Here is a 14,304-nt window from a genome sequence, read left to right as displayed (position 1 = left end):
AAATACTCAGACTCTACAAATGTCTCAGAATTTTTCTTTAAATGGGAGAAAAAAATTTTAAAAACACATGGAGCTTTCTGAAAGGTCTTTAACAAGCTACCTTGGGAGCTCAATTGAAAAAAAGAGGTAGATGTACTAAAAACAGATGTTTCCGTGCAGCTCCAAAAATCTTTGTAAATACAGCCATTTGGAAGGATGGTCCTGGATCAGAAGCTTTATTCCTTGTGTATCTACGTGGGACGTGCATGCATCTCAGTTGTCATAACTGTCCCTGTAATTTCCTCCTAAATAGTGGTCATAACCACCCTGACTTCTGCCACCGTAGTCTCGGGACCTTCCATGTCCATATCCATATCCTCCAGGTCGATTGTCATACCTGTCACTTCCACAGTCCCGGTCCCCACCTCTTCTAGAGTAACTGTGACCACACCCACAGGCTCAAAGTCACCTCCTCTTGTTCCCCGGGGCCGACCTGCCCAAGTGGTCTACATGGATCTGACAATTATCCAAGACTTTCCATTCAAGGCTCTCGTAGCGTCCGAGGCACACTCTGGACTGTTGAAGGCGATGAAACCAAAACCCTGGGATAGCTGTGTCTTCCAGTCTTTGACAATGACCACCCCAGAAACAGGTCAGAAGCTGCTGAAATGGTCTTCCAGAGCTCGCCCATCAGGGCTGAAGTTGAGTCCTCCCACAAAGAGCTTCCCTTCTTCAGAGGGCATGGCAGTAAAGCCAAGTCCTGGAAATGAAGACGTAAAAAGGCCAAAGAGACAGCGACTGCGAAGGAGCCAAGAGACTGGGCAGCAATGATACTTTTACATTCATCTACTGAAGGGCATCTTGGTTGATGCTGCTGCTGCTGCTGCTGCTGCTGCTGAGTTGCTTCAGTCGTGTCTGACTCTGTGAGACCCCTTTTGGCAACTCTGAATAAAGTTGCTGTAAACCTCTGTGGTAGGTTTTTGTGTGGACTTCGGTTTTCAACTCATTTAAGTGAATAGCAAGGAGCACCATCTCTGGATTGTATGGTAAATCTATACTCAGGTTTGTAAGAAATTTCAGACTGTCTTCCAAAGTGGCGGTGCCTTTATGCATTCCCACCAGCAATAAATAAGAGTTCCTGTCATTCTACGCCTTCACCAGCATTTGGTGTGATCGAGCTTTCAGATATTCTAATAGGCGTACAGTGAAAGATAAGTGAAAGTGAAGTCACTCAGTCATGTCCTACTCTTTGCAACCCCATGGACTGTAGCCCACCAGGTTCCTCCATCCATGGGATTTTCCAAGTGAGAATACTGGAGTGGGGTGCCATTGCCTTCTCCAAGGTGTATAGTGGTATCTCACTATTTTAATTTGTAAGTCACTGACATATAATTTTGAGCATCTTTTTATATGTTTATTTGCCATCAATATTATCTTCTTTGAGGACGTATCTGTTCACATCTTTTGCCTAGTTTTTAGTTGGTTGGTTTTCTTATTGTTTAGTTTTAAGAATTCTTTGTACATTTTAGACATAAGCCTCTGTCAGACTGTATTTTGCAAATATTTTCTCCCAATCTTTGGCGTGTCTTTTCATTTTATTAATGTACTGAGCTTTTATTATTATTATATGTTTAACTTCTAAGAGTTCCTTTTTGTTCTCTAGATGTTCTTTTTAATAGTTTCTTCTTTTTGTTTCATGTATAGAAAAATTCTTCTCATCTCTCTGAAGATATTCATGACAATCTTTTCCTGAAGTGTTCCTCTCCCTGCAAGCCTCTGTTTTTTTCCAAAGTGCTTTTATTTCTTAGTAGAGGCTCTCCCCTAACAACAGGGGATTCTTGTTTGCCTTCTTGTCCGAGGAAGACACCAAAATCTGACTGTACACTCTGTGTTTGTGTTTGGGGATGTGGGGGAGGGGAGGGTGTGCTTCTTTCTAGGGCAATTGGGCCAACATTTTTGAGGGGAGACTTCTTTTCCAGTCCTTGCTGGACCTCGTAAACATGGCTACTAGTAGTTTGGGGTTCGAGTGGGAGAAGAAGCCTAGAAGCTCAACATCTAATAAGTAAATTTCCATTTCATCCCTATTTTAAATACTCCATACGCATCTATGTCTGCTGTCTTCCTGTCTGGAAATCCTTATTTTATCTTCTCCAGATAGTGAAGCTTCAGGTTTCGGCTGAGGTGCAGGACAGACAGTTTACCACCTGTGTGGTGAGGGAGGGAATGGGTCTGGGATTAAACTGCTTTTTAGACTTTTGGGGGCATAAACCATTTTGAGTTTATTCCATGAGGAAATTTTCATTTTCCCCCAGTGTTTTAATACTCAACAAGAATAACATCTAATGCCTTTTCATATTATTTGTAGGCTTAAATTTTGTAACTAGAAGTGGTGATACTAGATAAGATATAATTCACACTAGTTTCTAATCATCTTCTTTTAATAAGAATTTGATGAGATTATTTTGTCACTCTAAAGATTTTACAAAAATGTGTACTTTTCTATCATCTGTTCATCCAGAGATCCAGCTTCATTACCCTCAGTCTGTATTTATGATGAATGAATTTGAATGAAAAATTCCTATCAGAAAGTATTTCTATACACTTTATTTGAACTAATTTCTATTGGAATATAGTTGATTTACAAGGTTGTGTTAGTTCCTGCTATACAGCAAAGTGAGTCAGTTATGCATATACATATATTGACCCTTTTTAAGATTCTATTCCAATGTATGTCTTTACAGAGTACTGAGTCGAGTTCCTAGTGCCTACAGTAGGTTCTTATTAGTTATCCATTTTATGGTAGTCTGTATATGTCAATCCCAATTCCCAGTTTATCCCTCCTCTCTATATGAGTAGGTTTGAGTAGATTCTTCAAGCTCTTCTGTGTTCCAGCTAGCATTATCTAACATTTATTGTTCCCATGGATTTAAAAAATAAACTTTCTATCTAGTAGTCATGTCTCCTTAGGCTCCTCTTAGCTATGACAATTTCTCGAACTTTTCGGGTGTTTTATTACTATCTTCACAATTTTGAGAAATACTTTCCAGGTATTTCGTAAAATGGCTTTCAGCTGGGATTCCTCTGGCACTTCTTTAGTGATGACACTGGGGTTACGTGTTTTGGAGAGAAAGACCACAGAAACACAGCGCCATTCTCATCATACTGTATCCGAAGGACATGATATCAACATGGCTTATCACCGACGATATTAACGTTGATTACCTGACTGAGACACCACCGATTGTCAGGTTTCTCTCTTCTAAAGTGAATCTTTCCATCCACTCCCAACCCTGTAATCTTTGTAAGGAAGTCACTACGCACAGCCCATATTTAAGGACTGGGTGTTATGCTCTACTTCTTGAGGGCAGACTATGTGCATAAATTATTTGGAATTCTTCTGTACAGGATATTTGACTAGTCTCCTCTGATTATTTATTTAATCCTTATTTGTATCAGTGTCAATTCAGGAGCATTTATTTTATACTTTGAATTTTAATCCAATGTTACTTTAGTTGCTCAAATAGTCCCAACTTCAGCTGTTAGGAGATTTCCCAGTTGCCATCTTTGCTCTTGGACATGCCCTCACCATTGCGTGTGCCTCGTGGATGTGTGAGCACTTTCCTACTTTTTGATCCCAGGCTTATTTGTATATTTCCTGCCCCAACTCTAGAACCATCCATTTTTCCAAGGAGTCCTGGTTCCTTTTGTTGGAGAGGGGTATTGGAAACCAAGATCTGGGTGCTGGATATGCTCATTGATATTGGGATGGTGTAGTTTCTAGGCCTGCTCAGCTGACAGAAGAAAAATTGTGTGTGTGTATACTAAACCACACACACACACACACACACACACACACACACACATCTATAAATAGTTCTATATGTAACCATCTATATGGTATGTATATTAAGTTAAACATAAATTCATCCCATTTCCTTCCCCTTCCACTCTATTCATTAAGAAGTGGATCGTCCTAGCCTCTTACTCATTTGTATCCTCCCACTCCAACAGTGAGAAACCATGACCATTTACCTATTCATTTACCTAATCACTCACTTCCACTACACATGCATAGATCATCAGAACCGTTCATCTGTGAAGTCATGGGAAAGAATTAGCGTACAACTAGAACATAGTGATTCTGTACAGTTTCTTTTGCCTCTACTCTTATTTCATTTCCAAAGTTACTTAGGCCAGGAACTTTTCCCCCGTCTCCTTCAATCAGGCTCATTCATACATTTGCAATAAAGTTAGATCATTTCATCATATTATACATTCCATCCTGGGGTAGATATCCCATCCTAGATAAAAATCACCTAACTGATTTTTTAAATTTGCATATGTTAAATTTCATTGTGCTATAAAGTTCTATGGATTTTGACAAATGCACCATTACAATAACATGTAGAATGGTTTCATAGTCTTTAAAAATTCCCAAATGATCTACCAATTCAGTCCCCCCTATTTCCTGGCAATCACTGGCAATTAAACTTTCTCTACAGATTTTCCTTCTCCAGAATGTCACATATTAATATTTGGAATCACACAGTATGTAGCCTTTTCAAACTGGCCTCTTTCCGTTAGCAATATGTGTTTAAGATTCATGTTTTTCCTCAGCTTCATAGCTCATTTCTTTTTATCACTGAATAATATATAATTGTATGTATATGAAATTTTGTGTGTTTGTTTATTCACCTGTTGAAGGACATCTTGGTTGCTTTGTTTGGGGGATTCATGAATGAAGCTGCTATAAATATTTGCCTGAGGGCTTTTGTGTTGGCGTAAGTGTTTAAATCAGTTGGATAATTAAACAGACTTTTGACTAATCATTCCTCATTTTGGCTTCCCCTTCATACCCACTTCCAGAGAAGGGATGTTTTTTATTTCCAAGCCTTTGAGGGGTTCTGCAATGTAGATCAGCTTGCTTCATGTCTTCCTACCTGCCCGCTTGTGGTTCAGCTCTCTCTGGTCTGCTAAATCAGTTACACTCTTCCATCAGCTTTCCAGCCTGGAAAAGTATGTCGCATAATCCCCTCTCATAGTCCAGTTAGTTCTGTGGGTTTATATCTTGACCCTTTCACGGTCATTTTGGTGGGATGGAGTGAATGCTAATGTCAGTGTTCCACCTACCAGTTTCAACCAGAAATACCAACTCCTCCAACCCTTACCCCTGCTTTTCTCAGGGATGGAGATTCAATCTCCTTGGGGATGTGAAGTCAGGGCTGCTGTGACTCCAGTCGTGTGTGAAAAGACCCTTTGCTCCCAGTCTTTCTCGCAGTGCCTGCGGGTCTGGATCTCAGTTCCAACCCCCTGACGTTAACAATCTAGACCTTAGGGCTTTGAAGGCTGGAACCTGTCAGGAAGGGAGGGGAACTGGCTCAACATTCTGAGCTGGAGGCCTCAGAGCAAGGTCATGCGTGGCTATGGCTTACCCTGGGAAAATGATGTAAATGGCGAGATAGGAGGAAGGGGCAAAGAGAGCAAGACTCCAGGAAGAGATTTGAGCCAAGTATTTCTCGAGTCCCTGTTTGGTACCTCCATGCTCACCTTCCTAACAAACAATGTCTTGTAGAAAACCTTCTGGGGGGCAGGGGCGTGATAGCGATAGAGAAACCAAGAAAGAAGGTGAAGTCAGGGATGCAATGAAGAAATTAGATAATCGGTCATTGAACAGAATCACCTCTGTCTGCCGAACCTCTGATCTCCTTTACCGTGATCTCTTTTTACTCTACCCAGAGTAAAAAGATGGGTGATTCCATCCTGAATTGCTCTCACGGTCAGTAGGGATCCGAAGGCCTCCCCAAGTCATAGCTCCAGCCCCGGTCCCCTTCCTGAACTCTAGCTGAGTTGTGATGGCTTGCTGGATGTACCATACCTATCACAGCCACCGGTACCCTGTGCCATGCTTTCCCTCCTCCCATCAGAGCCCATCATCTGTGTTGGGTTTCCTAAAGATTCTTCCAAGTTCCTGATTCACTTATATATCGTTTTATCTCTGTGAAGTGTGATGTATTTATTGCGTAGCTTTAAAATATCTTTGCAATAACTTTTAGGTCTTTGGGTGAAGGGCTATGTGACATGAAACTTGAAAGAACAGTTATCTCCTTTGCTGGGGTTCTTTTTTTTTTTTTTTGCCATGCTGCAAGGCGTGTTGGATCTTATTAATAGCTCCCCAACCAGGGATCGAACCTGCATCCCTGGCACTAGAAGAGTGGAGTCTTAACAATTGGACCTCCAGAGAAGTCCCTGCTAGGGTTCATTTTGGAAGGGTCTTGTGGTACCTCTTCAGCCCCAAAACCATCCTAAGACTGGTGAAAGTTTGCCTTCTTTGGAAAAGGATGTTTCCCAACCTCTTAGGAGAGCACAGTTTAGGGTCTCACAAGCACTTGGAAGTTTTTCTTACTTTATCTTTCATTCTTTCTCTTACATCATCTCTTATCTCCCCCTGGGGTTAAGAACAGCTTCCCAGGTCCCTGGTTTCCCTTTTGGAAAATGCACTGGAGGTTTTGTTCCCATGGGATGGATGGGATGAAAATCTGGTTCCAGGGATGACTCAGGAACTGTTTAAACAATTAGCAGGGGTTTGTGCGATGCTCTTAGTGTCCCTGGGCCTGTGCGAGTAGGGCTTTACTGCCTATGAGTAGAGCCCAGATGCCTCGTCCTGTTATCAAAGCCACTCAGCATCTGTAGCATTTCCCTTATCTTGGGGCTGAAAAGAGTCAATGGAGCATTGAGGTTAGGAGTGTGGGCTCTGTATTCAGACAACTTGGCTTCCCAACCAACTCTGCCACATACTGTGTGACCTTGGGAAAGTTACTCAACCTCTCTGTGCCTCAGTTTCCTTCTCTGTAAAGTGGTGAGTGATGGTAATAATAGTATGTGCTTCATGGAGTTTTGAATAAGGCTGAATGAATTTCTAAGTGAAAAGGGCTCAGAACAGTGCCTGATGCTGAGAAAGTGCTGTCAGCTACTCCTTGCCTCCCAAAATAGTACCTCTCCAATCAGCCTGGACCATTTCCTATTCCCCTGTCTAATTCTGAATTTCTGTTAACTAGGCACAAAATAAATTCTCTTTCTCTCTTTATCCTTCTTCTTTTCCTTCTATTATCAATGATAACTATCATTTATTGACCATTTGCTACAGGCTAGTTATTTTTCAAGTGTTTTGTTGTTTTTTTTTTTTTTTTTTTCAAAACTCACAACCCTGAGAGACTGGGAACATCACTCATTTTATGGATAAGAAAACTGTGCCTTAGAGAGGGAAAGTCAGTGTTTGATCCAGTAGAATGCTAAGTGGCAGATCTTCAAGTTTAACTATTTCCATCTCCTCTGTCTCCCATAGCAGGCTACCTCTCCCTGTCTCACTACCAAACCTTCACTGCCTATCACCCCAAATGCAAGGCTATGCTTCAGGTTCTGCACGTTGTGAATCACATCACTCTCTATGCTTTTGGTTGCAAGTAGCGGAAAATCAACTGCAGCCAATTGACTAAACTAGAAAGGGAATTTGATCACAAAAATGCAATGTCTAGAAGGAAGGCAGACTTCAAGCACTGGTGGATCCAGCAGCTTATCAATGTCCCCAAGGTCCCACTTTTCACTGTCCCGTGTTGCCTTCTCCCATGTCTTGGTCTCAGCCTAACCCTGGTTCCCATGTAGCCTTGGGATGGCTGTCAGCAACAATCTAGCTGCCTTCATCTAGAGCTCCACCTCCTGCCCCAGATCCTGGGATGAGGATGTGAGAATAAGCAATATATTTGGGACGATATCCCACAAAACACTCATAGGAAAATGGGAAACCGAGATAGAAAAGACAAACAGTCCATAAAGAGTTATTGAGAAAATTATCTTTGGAAAACTAGAGTGCAATCTCACCGAGGAATTTTGGGAAGCATGACCCTGCACCACAGTTATCCCACCAAGTGGCCCAGCTACTTCTGGACTCTCCTAGGATCAGGCAGAGTGGGCTCCAGCAGCCAGAAAAAGCCTCAGGCTGGAAAAAAAAGAAATCAAATGCTGCCAACTGGAGACGGGACAGTGAACACGGGGAGGGCACAGAATGTACCTGTTACAGTGTGTGTGCTTCCTCAGCCATGCCCACGGGGGACAGGGAGTCCTTCCCACAGCCATCATGTCACAGTCCTTGACTGCACTCCGGTTTATCCTGCTGAGGTCCCGTGCCCACCCCACACCTGAACCAAAACCTGTGTCTGGGGAATACTCTGCCCTGGTGTTTTCTTATTTGTGTCAGTTTTCCTGTTTGTCTTCAGTTCCTGCCCGCCCAGCAACCCATCCTTGTGGCAGCATGGGGTCATGCTGATTGGCTCAGGCCAACCAGGGCCTCTCCTGTGCCGGGGGTGGGGTCAGTCTCATCAGAACTGCATGGCAGCTGTTCTGGAATGCTGGGAGAGTGGGAAGGATGCTGAGAAGCAACCGGTAATATTCATCACAGAAGTATTTCCTAGAACAAAAGAAATGGAATGAAAATAAAGCTTGGAAAAGGAGGCATACAGAAACCATGAAGTCAGCCTGGAAGAGGACTTTAAAAGTCACCTAGCCTAGTCCACCAAAGCGACTGCAGTCCACTCCTGGTCTGTCCTCCACAGAGACATTCAGGCTTAACTGGCACACCTCTAACGACAGGGAGCCCACTCAATCTCAGAGTGACCCACATTTGTTCCAGAGACATCTCCAACCACTAGAAGACTCTCATCATTTCGGGTGGGAATCTTCCTTTCTCTGTCATCTCTGAGGTTTGCAGGACACATCTGCCCTAAAGCTGAGCCCTACAGGGACATGTAAACAGTGATAGCATTTCCCTCAGGACTTCCCTAGAACAAACTGACCACTTCCAGGCCTGTCACCTCAGAGCTGGTGACCACAGAAGGGCCCACATCCGGAGTCGGGGGCTAGGGGAGGCCCAGGGGGCAGGCATCTCGGAGCTGGTAGAGCATCCGCCGAGATTCTTTCCTGGAAGCATCTGCCAGTCTCCAGGTCAGCCACAGTTTACTGCTCAGAAACAAATGGCCACAGTCACAGGGAGGTGCCCCAGTTCGCTCACAGATGTGTTTATTTGGAGGATGTGACCTCCCAGACACACAAATACTCCGCCTGCCTCCCGCCCCAGCGGCTCCCACAGGGGGCTTCAAGCAGCCTAGCTATGGCTGCATGTTCTGTAATGGGAGTTCCTGAGGTCTGGGCTGCTCCCATCTGGCTGCACACATTCAGGCCCCACACCCAGCCCCAGCCGTGACCCCTCCCACCATCCCAGAGGTCTGCAAGGGGTGAGGCAGGACAGGACAATGTGCGGAGTTTCAGATGGAGTCGGAGACCCTCCAGTGAACCCTCCTCCACCGGGATGGGTAAGACTTTGCCTTTCAGAACCTTGGTTTCCCTTATCTAAAAAACAAGGAGAGGAACTCATTTGTGGAGGTGCTCTTGGATATGGAAGTACTGAGCATGTGCTAGGTTCTTACCAGGCACGTGTATTAGGGTGCTTTATTGGTGAAGGCTTCCCTAGAGGCTGCCCTGATTATCAGAATCTGTTGAGATGGTTCCTAAGGCCTTGTTCTAGTGACATCACAGCTTTCAAGGCACCTGATGGTAATCTTCCATCACGGAAAGACCCCTCAACTCCTGCCTTCCTCTAAGGTGCCCTGACATATTGATCAGATAGGCAGGAGGTCCTATCCTCTCCCCACCTCCAACTTTCACAAACCCTAAGGAAGATCCTGTAATTCTGGAGCCCACCCTCTTCCTGGAAGCCATCCCTACCCCATTCACACATCTATGGAGGGAGCACCTTGCTGAATTCTCGCCCATCCTCTGGGTCTCCACTGACCTCAGGACCCTCCCATGACCTAAACTGGACTAGACAGAAATCTTCTCTGGGATCTTCAGGTTGGAAGCAGACCAATCTTTCCTTCTCTGAGGTGTGGAGCTGCTGGCAGCCACACGGAAAACACCAGCTTGTAGCAAGGGGACAAAGCCGACCCACATAGAGAAGAGAAAAGGGAGCTGCAGACCTGCCTGTCCCACCCCCAGCAGAGGCTCTTCTGAGCTTCAAGTGATCAGACTGTGGGTGAATATGACCTGGGGGAATCAATCCAGAAGCTGGATTCGGTCCAATCATATTGTCTCCTAGAATTGGAGCATGGCGTGTCAGCCTCCGCTACTAGCTGGTGTGGAGCTCTTCAGGGATAGAGCCTTCTCCGGCAGTCATGAGGGTTCGCACAGAAATAGAGACAGAGAGCAGCGCCCCCCACTTGTGGGGCAGAGGAGCAAGGAGCAGACCGGAAGGAAGCGGGGAGAGAGGCTGCCTTGGTTCCAGACAACTTTCCCTTCCTGTTTCCACTCCTTGAGCCCTTCATTGCCTGCCCTCAGGCCTCACGAGCCAGTCCCGCATCTGCCCGGCAAACCTTCCCCTTTCGGCTCTGGCTACTTGGAGAGGGCTCCTGCTCCACGCCACCAGCTGTCCACTCTCTCGACTCAGACCAAGACGGAGGCAGCAAACCAGAGTCTGTTCACCCATAGGGGGCGCTGGAGAGCGACCCCCACCCCGCCCCCGGCAACGCCACGCCCTACCCCCAGCCCCGCAGAGCCTGGGCGTTTACACTGTCTTTTTAAAACATTGAGGTGTAATTCACATACACAAATTCATCCTTTTAAAGTATACAATTCAGTGTTTCTTAGTGTATTCATAGAGTTGTGCAACCATCACCATGCTCTATTCCAGATCATTTTCACCACCACCAACAGAAATCCCATACCCATTAGCAACCATTCTTCCTTCTTCCCTCTTTCTCCCTAGCCCTTGCTGCTGCTGGGGCTGCGAAGTCGCTTCAGTTGTGTCCGACTCTGTGCGATCCCACAGACCTTGGCAACCCCTAAACTGCTCTCTCCCTATATATAGAATTTCGTCTTCTGGACATTTCATATAAAATGGAATCTTACAAAATGAATTATTTTGTGTCTGACTTTTTTCACTTAGCAGAGTGTTTTCAAGGTTTATGTTATAGCATATATCAGTACTTCATTCTTTTTTATGGCTGAATAATACCACCTTTCATTTACCCTTTCGTCAGTGGAGGGACATTTTGGTTGTTTCCACCTTTGTTTTTTCCTGAGCCAGGAGGTATGTTAGTTCCCCCGGAAGGGATCAAACCTGTGCAGCCTGCATCGGGAGCCTGGAGTCTTAACCACCGGACCACCAGAAGTCCCTGTTGTTTCTAACTTTTGCCCCTTGCGAGTAGTGCCGCTGTTAACCTGTGTGCACAAGTATTTGTTCAAGTACCTGTTTTCAACTCTTTGGAATATATACTTAGGAGTGGAATTTCTGGGTCACGTGGTAATACATTTGATTTTTTGAGACACTGTTTTCTCCAGCAGCTGCACCATTGTATTTTCCCACCACCAATTTCTCCATATCCTCAGCAACATTTGTTATTTTCCTTTAAAAAAAAAAAAAAGTAGCCATCCTAGTGGCTATAAAATGGTATTTCCTTGTGGATTTAATTTGCATTTCCCTAATGACTTCCCTGTTGGCTCAGTAGTAAAGAATCTGCCTGCTAATGCAGGAGACGAAGTTTTGATCCCTGGGTTGGGAAGATCCCAAGAGAAGGATGTGTCCAGTATTCTTGCCTGGGAAATCCCATGAACAGAGGCGCTTAGCGGGCACGAGGTCGCAGAGTCAGACATGACTTAGCACCTAAACAACTAATGATAGTGAATGTCTTCTCATGTGCTTAATGGCCATTTGTATATCTTCTTTGGAGAAATATGTATTCAGATCCCTTGCCGAATTTCTAAAAGAATGGGTTGTCGTTTTATTAATGAGTTGTAATAGTTCTTTATATATCCTGAGTACAAATTTTTTATCAGATATATGACTTGCAAGTATTTTCTCCCATTCTGTTTTTTGCCCTTTTACTTTATTACCTATTAAAATTTTTTTATTTTGTGCCCTTTCAACCACAAAAAGATTTAATTTTGATGAAGTCCAATTTAACTATTTTTTTCCTTTGTTGCTTATATGTTTGGTGGCATATCTAAGATATACTCAGTGCCTTTATCTCAGAGTCTGTCCATCCGTGGAGTTCTGAATTCTGCATAAGACTGGTGAAGACTTTTCTATCACTCGTATCTTGAACAAGTCTATCTGTCTCAGATTACAAATTCCTGGGGTGGTGACCAACTCTGAAAAACAAGTCCACTCTGTGCAATTAATTAAAGCTTTAATGATGATCATGATAGTGACCCAGGGATTAGTGAGTCCTCCCTGGAGTCTAACCTCATATTCCAGAACAAATCCATTTCCCCTTTACAGGTTCTAAGGAGGACTAATGTGAAGGCTCCAGAGAAAGGGGAGACTCCTGGACCCAACAGACAGAACAGTCAGGAATGGCTGACCTGCTTGGAGCCTGCTCACCCGAGCCAGAGTTTCCGATAAGCCTGGCTTTCCACCAAACCAAGGGCAGGGCTTGTGCTGGGACAATGGTAGGGGCTGGGAGTTGGCTGGGCCTCTCTCGCTGCAAGAGAGAAAACTGTGCTGCCTGGACAAGATCAAGTGTCCAGCCCTGTGAGCCCTGGCTAAGGGGAGTCAAGGGTGAGACAGGCAGACGCAGGGACCCACAGAGGGTGGCGGCTCGGCCCGGGGTCTGCAGGGGCATCTCCGTGGGCTGTAGCTGCTTTAGGTCGGCCGACCTGGAGCCGACCCCGGTGGGAAGCTTGTATCTGGGAATCTTCCTAGGCTGCGCCCGGCAAGCCAGCCCTGAACACGGCATGCTCTGCCAGAGGACGGGGACTACAGCTGACCCGCCTCAGATTCTGGGTTGCGCACAGCTGTGGACTTTGGCAGAACTCACTAGCACATTGTGATCCGGAGTCATCTAGAGGGTTCCTACTGTGTGCTCAGGCCAGGACCTCAGCACGGGGCCTAGCACACTGCCTGTGGGTGTTTGAGTTGACAGTCCAATATCCCTGCTAAGCTCAGAGGCCCTAGAAAGAGCCACCATCGTCTCTTGCCTGGATCACTATGGTGGTTTCCAATCAGTGTCTCTGCTTCCATGCTCACTTGCTTCTAGTGAAAGTCAGATCTTGTCATTCCGCTTAGAACCCTCCAGTGCCTCTGCATGTCACACCCAGTAAAAGCCACAATCCTTGCAATGACCCTCAAGGCTCTGCAATGGGACCCCACTTCCTCTCTAAGCCTTATCGCTATCTATACTTCCTCTTGCTCTCTGTGTCCCTTGAATGTGGCCACCCTAGTCCCACCTTGAAGCCTTTGAACTTCGTGATTCTTCTCCCTGGAATGCATTTCCTTCTAATATCCCAAAGTTCTACCTCCGCATTTTATTCATGTCCTCACTGGTCGCCTCCTCAGAGAGGCTGACCCTGATTCCCCCCATCAAAAACAACTGCTAACTTTTCTTGTCTTTCTTCCCTGCTTTGTTTTTTTCTCCTTAGTACTTACATTTTCTAACATGCTGTTTTAGTTACCTACATATGGTGATGGTTTATTTGGTCAATTTGACTTTGTGCCCAAATACTTGAAAGTGAAAGTCTCTCAGTCTTTTCCAACTCTTTGTGACTCCATGGACTATACAGTCCATGGAATTCTCCAGGCCAGAATACTGGAGTAGGTAGCCTTTCCGTTCTCCAGGGGATCATCTTCCCAACCCAGGGATCGAACCTAGGTCTCCGGCATTGCAGGTGGACTCTTTACCAGCTGAGTCACAAGGGAAGCCCCAGAATACTGGAGTGGGTAGCCTATCCCTTCTCCAGCAGATCTTTGTGACCCAGGAATCCAACTGGGGTCTTCTGCATTGCAGGTGGAATCTTTACCAACTGAGCTATCAGGGAAGCCCACCCAGATACTTGGTCAAACAGTATTCTGGGTGTGTCGGTGAGGGTGTTTTGGATGAAATGACCGTTTGAATTAAGATTGTCCAATCCGTTGAAGGCTTCAGTAGTATAAAAGGTGGAGTTAGAAAGAATTCTCTCTCTCATCTGACCATCTTTGAGCTGGAACGTTGGTCTTTTCCTGCCTTCGGACTCAGATTGTGACCAGACCTTTAATCATAGGATCTGTTTGTTCTCAGATCTTTGTATTTAGACTAGAATTAGGCCACCAACTCTCCTGGGTTGCCATATGGATTAGGGGACTTTTCAGTCTCCGTAACCAGAGGAGTCGATTACTTACAATAAGCTTCTCTCTATATGTAAATATATATGCTATAGATACAGATCATATAGATCATATATATCTCCCATTGGTTCTGTTAGTGTAACACAGGTTAATACACTTATCTACTGTCTAAATCCTTC

At 44.9% G+C, this 14,304-nt stretch overlaps 1 pseudogene; it reads right to left on the bottom strand.

The window, feature by feature from the left end:
* Positions 1-252: 252 nt before the first annotated feature.
* LOC101105719 (RNA-binding protein 3-like) lies at positions 253-722 on the bottom strand (annotated as a pseudogene).
* Positions 723-14,304: the final 13,582 nt, after the last annotated feature.

This window comes from Ovis aries, chromosome 25, assembly GCF_016772045.2.
Source record: "Ovis aries strain OAR_USU_Benz2616 breed Rambouillet chromosome 25, ARS-UI_Ramb_v3.0, whole genome shotgun sequence".
NCBI lineage: Eukaryota > Metazoa > Chordata > Mammalia > Artiodactyla > Bovidae > Ovis > Ovis aries.
The sequence above is the reverse complement of the archived record's forward strand: the minus strand, read 5'-3'. Positions and strand labels throughout refer to the sequence as shown.